Source organism: Marmota monax, unplaced genomic scaffold (assembly GCF_021218885.2).
Source record: "Marmota monax isolate L192 unplaced genomic scaffold, Marmota_monax_Labrador192_F-V1.1 WCK01_AAM20220418_F8-fsc00100, whole genome shotgun sequence".
NCBI classification, from domain to species: Eukaryota; Metazoa; Chordata; class Mammalia; order Rodentia; family Sciuridae; genus Marmota; species Marmota monax.
This window is the reverse complement of record NW_026693872.1, coordinates 482905-491421: the sequence shown is the minus strand read 5'-3', so window position 1 is coordinate 491421 and position 8517 is coordinate 482905. Positions and strand designations below refer to the sequence as shown.

The 8517-nt window shown below is 39.2% G+C and overlaps 1 protein-coding gene across 4 annotated transcripts in view; it reads left to right on the top strand.

The window, feature by feature from the left end:
* The first annotated feature begins 41 nt into the window (after positions 1-41).
* Positions 42-8517, top strand: part of Cldn16 (claudin 16) — a 90891-nt gene continuing 82415 nt past the window's right edge. For 3 of the 4 annotated variants that reach the window (XM_046462590.2, XM_046462593.2, XM_046462591.2), the window contains exons 1-2: positions 42-131; positions 1768-1912. The gene's annotated coding sequence lies outside the window, so the exon portion shown is untranslated. Of the gene's footprint in view, positions 136-1767; positions 1913-8517 lie in introns of all 4 variants that reach the window. The other variant, XM_058585058.1, reaches the window with a different exon arrangement.

Here is an 8517-nt window from a genome sequence, read left to right as displayed (position 1 = left end):
GCTGCGTCCCCTGGCGGTTTCGGGGCGGCTCACAAGGAGCGCGACCCAGTGTGCAGGAGTTGGCGCTGGCCACGGCGCTGCTGCGGGACAGTCCCGCCAGCGATGATGGGACAACTGGAGCATGACCAGAAGTATGTACGTTGCCGCTTCTTCTCATTTCTCTCCTCGCTGGTCAGGCTTCTCATTCATTTACTCCTTAGTAACGCTCAAATTACTATGGATGTGTAAACATAAAAACGCCAGAAAAGGAAAAATGGACCCCCGCAAGAGCTCCAGTTTCACTTTTAACGGGCCCCAATATCTTACTGAAAACATTTCCAACTCCTCCCCCATTCCTACTTACACACGTTCCTTCTCCTTCATTCAGAGTCCGTCCTCCCCTTCTTTTTTCCTCCTCCTTTTCTTCTCTTCAAGGTCCTGTCATCATCTGTCTCCTCAAGGGCCCTCAGAGATCTTTAGAGAACTGAGACCCAGAAAGGAAACACGACTTTCATAAAACAACACAGCAGGTTAGTAGCATATCCAGTATTTGTGTCTGCCCTTGCATCTTAAGCTGAAAGAAGCACATGCCCTTTCATATATTGTCCTCCCTTTGAAAATGCAGCCTAGTGCCCCACCCCAAGCTGCCCCCTTCACATACACCAATTGCTTCCTGAAAGGAGTTTGTTTTCGAGCAGCACCTCAGATTATCAGGGGGACCTGGCCAGTGCCCATTTCTACTCAAGGATGTTTCATGGATGGATTATCAAGTATTGTTTGTCAGAGAGGAAGGCACAAAACAGCCACCAGTGGAAAGAGCACCCTGTTGGAATTTAGGAAGACTGCATTTCCACCCTGGCTTTTGCAGGGAGGGCTCTACCATTCCCGGGCTTTGGTCTCCTTGAACTTTTAGTGTGAGCTATGTATCTCTAAGGCTTTCTTCTTTGTAGTTGCTTAGAAGTGGTGTTGTGGTTGGGAATAATTAAAGTGTTTTCCCAACTTTTGTGTGTGTGTGGTGTAAGTGTAATGGGAGGAGAAACTTATATGGTTTTGGTAAAAACAGAAGAAACTTGGAGGCAGAAATAAACATGAAGGAGAAAACAAGGGCTACAATACATACTAAGCGAGCTGTTAGACTGCAACAAGGAAGAAATGATAAAAATGTTCACACTGAGGGTGAGAGGAATGGCAAAGCCCTCTGCCCCACTTGGCTGTTTCCAGATGACTTTTGTGAAGGCTTAAGGAATACAGGACTTGTCTGCCCAGGGATTTGGGGTGAGCAGCGAGGAAGAGGGTGACATAGGAGCTGGAGGAAGAGATTTAGTTAAGCAATATTAAAACAAGTGAGGGCTGTCTTTCTACCGCCTCTCCATACCTGAAAAAGGCTCCAAATAATATGTGTAGGGCAAGACTGTGTTCACATTGTGTCCCTTGGCTCTGGGCCTGCAAGCAGTGTTGTTCTCTAGGTTCATATGAATATTCTTCAGGGGCCTGGCGGTGTGGATGAAGACATATCATGTTGTATTTGTTTATTCCTCAGATCAGAGGAAGGACTGTAGGACTAAACCAGAGTCATATAAATCATATCAGCCTATCCATTTTTTTTTCCAATCTTTTTCAGAATTAAAACCATTTTTAAAAGACAAGATTTGAATCCAATGAATGTATTTGTTTACAAGCCCTTTTAATCTGTATTGGGATCTGTTTCTATCAACCCCAAGTTGGCAGGGAATTGGAAGGATGACTTCTGTGGTCAGCAGGGCCTGTGTTTTTGTGTTTTTACTCCAGGTCTGTGTGAGGCTGATTACCTCACTACCCACAACCCTGTTTGTGAGACTGCGGTGAATGCTGTTTGCTCCACTGTGACCCATGCTCGTCTCTGGCATCCTAACCCTGTCTACTTTTCTGTCCTGAGCTTCAGGACAGAGAACAGGTGAGATAATAGCTCAGTACAACTCCATTAACTCCTGAAGAAAACAACTTAGAGACACTAGCCTTTCATAAATGAGGTATAAGCCATAAAGGCAGAGTTGTGATCCAGGAGCTTCTAGAAAGACTGGCAGTGGGGTGGCAAATGTCCTTGTGTATGAAGCCAGACAATCTGTTATGTACTCTCAAACTTCCTCTCTCTTCCTCACTTTTCTTATCAATAAAAGTTAAGGATTGAGGGGCTGGGATTGTGGCTCAGTGGTAGAGTGCTTGCCTAGCATGTATGAGGCCCTGGGTTCAATTCTCAGCACCATATATAAACAAACAAAATAAAGTCCATTGACAACAACAAAAAAAATTTTTTAAAAGTTAAGGATTGAGATATAAAAGGTCATCCAAGTTTAAAGCCTTAAAACTCTTAGAAACATATTTTCCCCAAGTGTTGAGCTCAGGGTTTCATATGCAATCTCATGTGAAGACAACAGAGACACAAAGAAGTTAAGTTGCTTACCCAGGGTTATATTTGGTAAATGGCAATGCTGGCATTCTAAAGTATAGTTTGACTCCGAAATCCATGCTTTCAACCGGCATGCTATAGTTTCTCAGTGTGAACCTAGTCAAACTGAGAACAAATGCCATTTTGAATGGGCTTAGAAACCCTTATCATGTGCTTCTAGTTCCAGGCAATGGTGAGATATTACATTGTGACTGTCCTTTCTCTAAGTCTCTAGCAACCCACTGAGATTCTGTATCTTGAGGATCTGGAGTCATGTGGTGAAGAGGTATTGCTGCCAGGAGGGAAGTATGCAGGAAAACAGCAGAGCCCATGGGTCTACTCCAGGCATATGATGGTGCTCCAATTTAGTCCTGATCCATGGAACTCGTACTCAGTAGACAAGATACAGAAAGAGATGGAAGTAAAAGTGAGGCTAAGTTTGATAGAAGAGAGTATAGAAAAAGAAACCAGGCCCCAAAATGTAGCATGGCAGAGTACCTGATATAACTAATGATGAGAGAAAGACAGCCTTTGGGATGTAAATTCTCACTAGAGATAGTACAAATTCACTTTGACTTTCCAAGACTTCTCTCAGATGGTAAAGCCAGAATGGATGCCCAGAGTACTAAGTAAATAATCCGTCTGCTGTGTAATCATTTAGGGCGTGAGGGAGCAATCATAGTTCAAACTTGAAAATTTAACGTGAATTTTAGAACATGCAAGTGACTTATACTGGTAAATACCTAACGTAACTTTTTAAAATAGTTTTTTGAAACTCCTTGGAGCTTATGAGAGGTTAATGAGGGGCTGTGGTTAAAAACAGCAATCTTTTCTTTTTTAATATCCTAATTATACATATTAGTAGAGAAACTTCAAAAATTCATACAATATCCTTGTTGTCCTTAGATTTTCTCTCAAATGAGTCAAACTCCACAGTGGTTGTGAGCATTAAGCATGTTAATACTTGTAAGGTCTTTAGAACAGTAGTTGGCATGACAAGCACAGATGAAATGGTATTTATTATCGTTTTGAGCAGATCAGATTTATTAAAATGCTGATCCTGTCGTTTACAAATGATCCTTATGTTTGTTCGGAAAAAACCCTTTCTTGTTTTGATTTTATTAAAATCTAATTTAATATCATAGTAGCAAGATAGACAGTTCTCTATCTGGAAAATAAAAATTTGTGTCTAGAAATCATAAATGCAGACAGGATCATGGGCATTAGATGAGATTTCATGCTTCCTGCTCCAGGGCCAGTAAGATTCCCTCTCTGAGTGATGGATGGTTTCCATGGCTGGGACTGAAGCCTGAGGAGTCCTTCCTGAGAAGGGGAACAAGAACTGAGGGAGAGTGGGACAAATGTGACGTGGAATGACTCTCTCCTAGAGATCAAGGAGGATCTTTAGAGAGTAAGGGGGAAAAAAGTAAAGTTGTAGTTTGAGATTTTATGATCAAATGTCTACACTATTATTATGTAGATATAAAACTTCCTCTTAGGTCTCCCCTCAACTTTGTTTAACAAGTCTATTCAGAAAAAAAATAGGGAAAAGGTGAAATTTCAGCTATAAAGTATACTATTTCAATCATAGATGTCTAGTTTGAAGTAAGTTGATGAGGGACTATTTTCTTTATTGCTTTCCTTAGGTCGTTTGGCAAAGTGTTTCTTTTTAATCATTAGCGATGGCTAGGTGTACCTTAATAATTCGATCATGGAGTTGATATCAATTTTGTAACGGTATTTTACTTCCACTCTCCTTGATGTAACACTCTCTGCATTAGTCAGGGTTTTCCAGAGGGAAAAAAGGCAATGGGATAGTATGAGGAGTGTGTGTGTGTGTGTGTGTGTGTGTGTGTGTGTGTGTGTGTGTGTAGAGAGAGACAAGGAGAGGGAGAAAAGGGGGCTTTAGGGAATTGACTCACACAGTTCTGAGAACTGCTAAGTTTGCAATTTACAGAGTATCCCAGGAGCTTGGAAATAGGGGTGAGAGTTGGCCCTGCAGTTCTGAGTCTGAAATCTTGAAGTCTTAAGAAGAATGCCTTCTCTTGTGAGACTCCTCAGTCTTTCCCTATTTGGATGAGGCCTACCGTGTTAGGGAGGGCCATCTGATTTACTAAAAAATCTACTGACTTAAATGTTAATCACATCCAAAAAATACATTTAACAGTCACATCTAGGCTAGCGTTGACCAAAGAAGAGACTAAGTGGATGCATAAATTATCCATCACACTAGATAATGCTCAACTAATCATTTACGTATAAAAATTTTACTCATATGAATTCACTCAGTCCTCAAAAAAGTCAGTGAGTTAGTTAACAATCATTACAGATGAGGAAACTGAGGTCTGAATAAATAAAATACTTGACCCCAAGTTATATAGCCAATAGAGAGCAGAGTTGTCATCCAAACTCAGCTGATCTGGCTTCCAAGCCGGTTCATGCAGTATGCTAACTACATCTGAAGCCAGTTCTTCACTCCTATCTCCCTTGTGATTGTCATCCAAATATATCCACAAACCCAGTGCTCACCTGCTCCACAAATCTGAGTCAAACAAGTGTCAATAGCAGGTGCTCAGTGAATGCAGGGTAATTAAAATGAGTGAGTGAACAGATGGTCGGGCTGAGGGAGGAAGAATCCCTGATCTTTATGATGTGGAATCTGAGGCACTGGGAACATGATAATGAGTGAAAAATCTTTGTCCCTCAATGAGATCCTGATTTTTGTGGGAAAACAAAAACAAAATCAAAAACGAAAACACAATGGAAACAAAAAGATGTAGCAATACAATATAGATCATAATTTTTAGCACCTTGTTCTTTGAGATAATCTTGAAGTCTTAAGAAGAATGCCTTCTCTTGTGAGACTTTGAGATAAGGCAGAATCTAGTCTTTGACACTGCCGTCTTCCTACTTTAGGTGTGATGTTATTACATCAGTTAGTTAATGTCCCCCACCTGTGAAGTAAAAACAAATATGTGTAACTCACAGTGTTTTTGAACAGTGAATGAGATTGATTGAGATGATGCCTTTACCACACTGGACATGTACCTGGGACATAGAAAGTGTTGGATAAAATGATACCTGTGCTGTGAGACCTGGGGAAATGTTTCATTGCCACAGAATGAAAAGAGGAAGGCAGGTTGTGATTTGATCATGCTCAATGAAATATCTGAACTGAGATTGAAGCTATGCAAGGGAGAGAACATTCTAGACAAAGGAAGAAAATTCTGTCTAAATGTCAAGCAAAGTTACAAACTGGCTAGCTGCATCTCAAATTTGAACTGAATATATGTATTGTTCAAAGATTTAGCTAAAAATCTGGCTTGTCTAGAATAATTGAAAGAGATTGCAATACTGTGCAGTTCCAGGTGTGCTCTCTGGTTTCCTGTTTCTCCACAGTGTCTGTCATTCATTCATTTGTGCCATTTCCCTGGGCCCTGTAGACATCTGGTGCCAATGTCTGCTTAGGCAGTGCTGGCGTAAGCAGGGACTTTATCATGCAGCAGGCCAAAAAGAGTGATCATGGGATTTCAAGCAGGAACTTGAGCAGATTTTTTTAAAAAAAGATTTTTCCAGGTGGCAGAGATAAAAGTTAGTTTAATGAAGAAGTTGCAGCAAAATGTAGGAATGAGTAGTCGACAAGGTTTGAAGGACATAGGCTCAGGGACATTGGAGATAGAAGAGTGTACTAGCCAGAGATGGGTAGATAAGAACTGTGCATGCCTCTATGTGAGTTCAAATATTTATTCTGAGCTGGTTGATAATTTTTTAAAATGCTGGGTGATGTTGACTGACACAGGACAGAGACATTATATGTGTCCCTAAGAGAGAACATTGAATAAGAAAGAGGACCATGATTCCTTCTCTCAGATTTAACATTTCAGAGGTGGAAAAGAAGCTGGATCTTTTAGACTGTTACAGTATGTCAGTCTTTTAAAAAATCCTAAGGGATTTTTCAAGGGGAATTACATTGTGTATGATTTTTACCCACAAGATTAATTCTGCTATATTGTATCTGGAGGAAAAATAAAATTTAGGGAAGAATAGTCAGGAATTATGGCTTTATATATTCTATCTAACTATACATTGATGTGAATGATCATCTCAATCTGGGGTTATTTGGATTTTTTTTCCTTAAGTGAATAGAAGCCATTGAAAAGTTTTTAGTAGGTACAGTACCTGAAAAGATTTGCATTTCAAAATCACCCTGAGGAGTGAAAATTGGCTTAGGGAGGGATTGAGGAGAGGTACAGCAACACATTTCAGTAGGAGAGGTATTGCTAGAATTTGGAGAAGAGATGGCAGCCATGACTGAAGAGTCAAAATTGAGAGAAAAATTAGAAAAAAAAAACTGAAATGATATGATGGGATTAGATATTGGTATACTGGTATACTAGAAACTAGTTAGCTAATTAAGAGACTAATTGAAATATTATAGGACAGAATTTTAGCTTCCCCCTCTCACTGCATCATATATATGATCAAATGCAAGAATATGCACAATTACATATGTACTAGTTATAAATATTTCCCAATCTGGGAATATAAAACAGCATTTATTGATTTTAACTGTATGCCCACTACTATAAGCACTCTGCCTGAGAGCTTCAGATGCAGAAACTAACCAGTTATTACCTTATTAAATTAACAATGCTATTTTATAATAATAGCAACAAATTAATTGGGATCCATCCTCTACCTGATGCTCCTTGGCTGTGTATCATAATGAGGTTGCAACAAGTCAATGTGGTAAAAATGTCTAGGAGAGAGTTTTATCTCCCGAGTTCTTGCATTTCAGTCCTGGCTTTGCAGGTGTTAGCTGTTTACTATACTTTGGATGTCTAATTTTATTAATCCTCAAAAAAAAAAAGACAAAAAATAAAACATTGTCACTGGCATCATCTGGTGATGGCAAGGAGTGGGTTATTATATATAAAACATTTAGAAAAGGGCCTGACACATTTTAACTGCTCAACAAATCAGAGCTCCTATAATACTTAGTACTGGGGAAGATGGGAGGATCTGAAAGAGTACATCACGGTGAGAATGGAAAGTAGAGTGAAGGTGAGAGATTTTGTAATAGGAGAAGTTTGTTATCATGCCATAAAAAATACTACTACTAATAAAATAATAATATAAAACTTATAATCACTAGCAAAATAACCAAAAGTAACTGAAATTAATTTTCTAATGACCTATATGTGTATATGTAATTTTAACTCCAAACAAAAACTAAACTCTCAAAATGCAATTTGTTGCTTTTTCAACCCTTTCCCCTATCCTGTTTTTTTTTTTCTCCTCATGAAAAAGCCTTAGTAAAGACAATTTATCCTATGGAATTTGAGCAAAGTAGAGGTTAAATCAGAAGCAATAAATAATGGTGAACATAGAGCAAAAAGGACATGACATTTTAGAAGTCTTATAGTTAAAAGTGAATCTGAACCTTATTTTCTGTTGCTCTGATCTGTGATGCCACACAATTGGGGTCAGAGCCTAGGGGTGAGTGCAGTGGGTTGGATGAAATGCCTGTGTTCCTGCTGCAAAGGCCGAACAGGCTGGAATTCAGCCGCAAACAGCTGATATCTTCTCCCTAATAACCATCTTTCTCTACCACCTTTTGTTAATGGTGGCTGCCACCACATTCCCATGAACTTCATTAAATATTTACTGAACATTAAACAGTTTACTAAACACGGATCCATTACTTACAACAGGCAAAGACTTGTTTCTGATTTGGTATAGTTTTGTTTTGTTAAAATTGTTTTCAAACCCTTGGCAGGTTATAAGGAGAAATGCTTACTTACAATCCAGACTGCTTGATAAACAATAGTCATGTGGCCATGTATATATTAACTAATAAAATTAACATTAAGGATTTAGTCCTGGCCACATTTCAAGGGCTCTGTCCAGCTATTGGCGATTTACAGGATAGTGTAGACATAGAACACTGCATCACATCACACGCTTCTGTTGTTCAGCCTTCCACTGGAACTTTATGGTCATCGTTCTAAAATGGATTTGACATCCATTTGCAGATTTTGAAACTTTCTGTTTATATGCCTTAAAAATGAGTATATTAATTTCCTATGGTGACTCTAACCAGAAATTTAGCG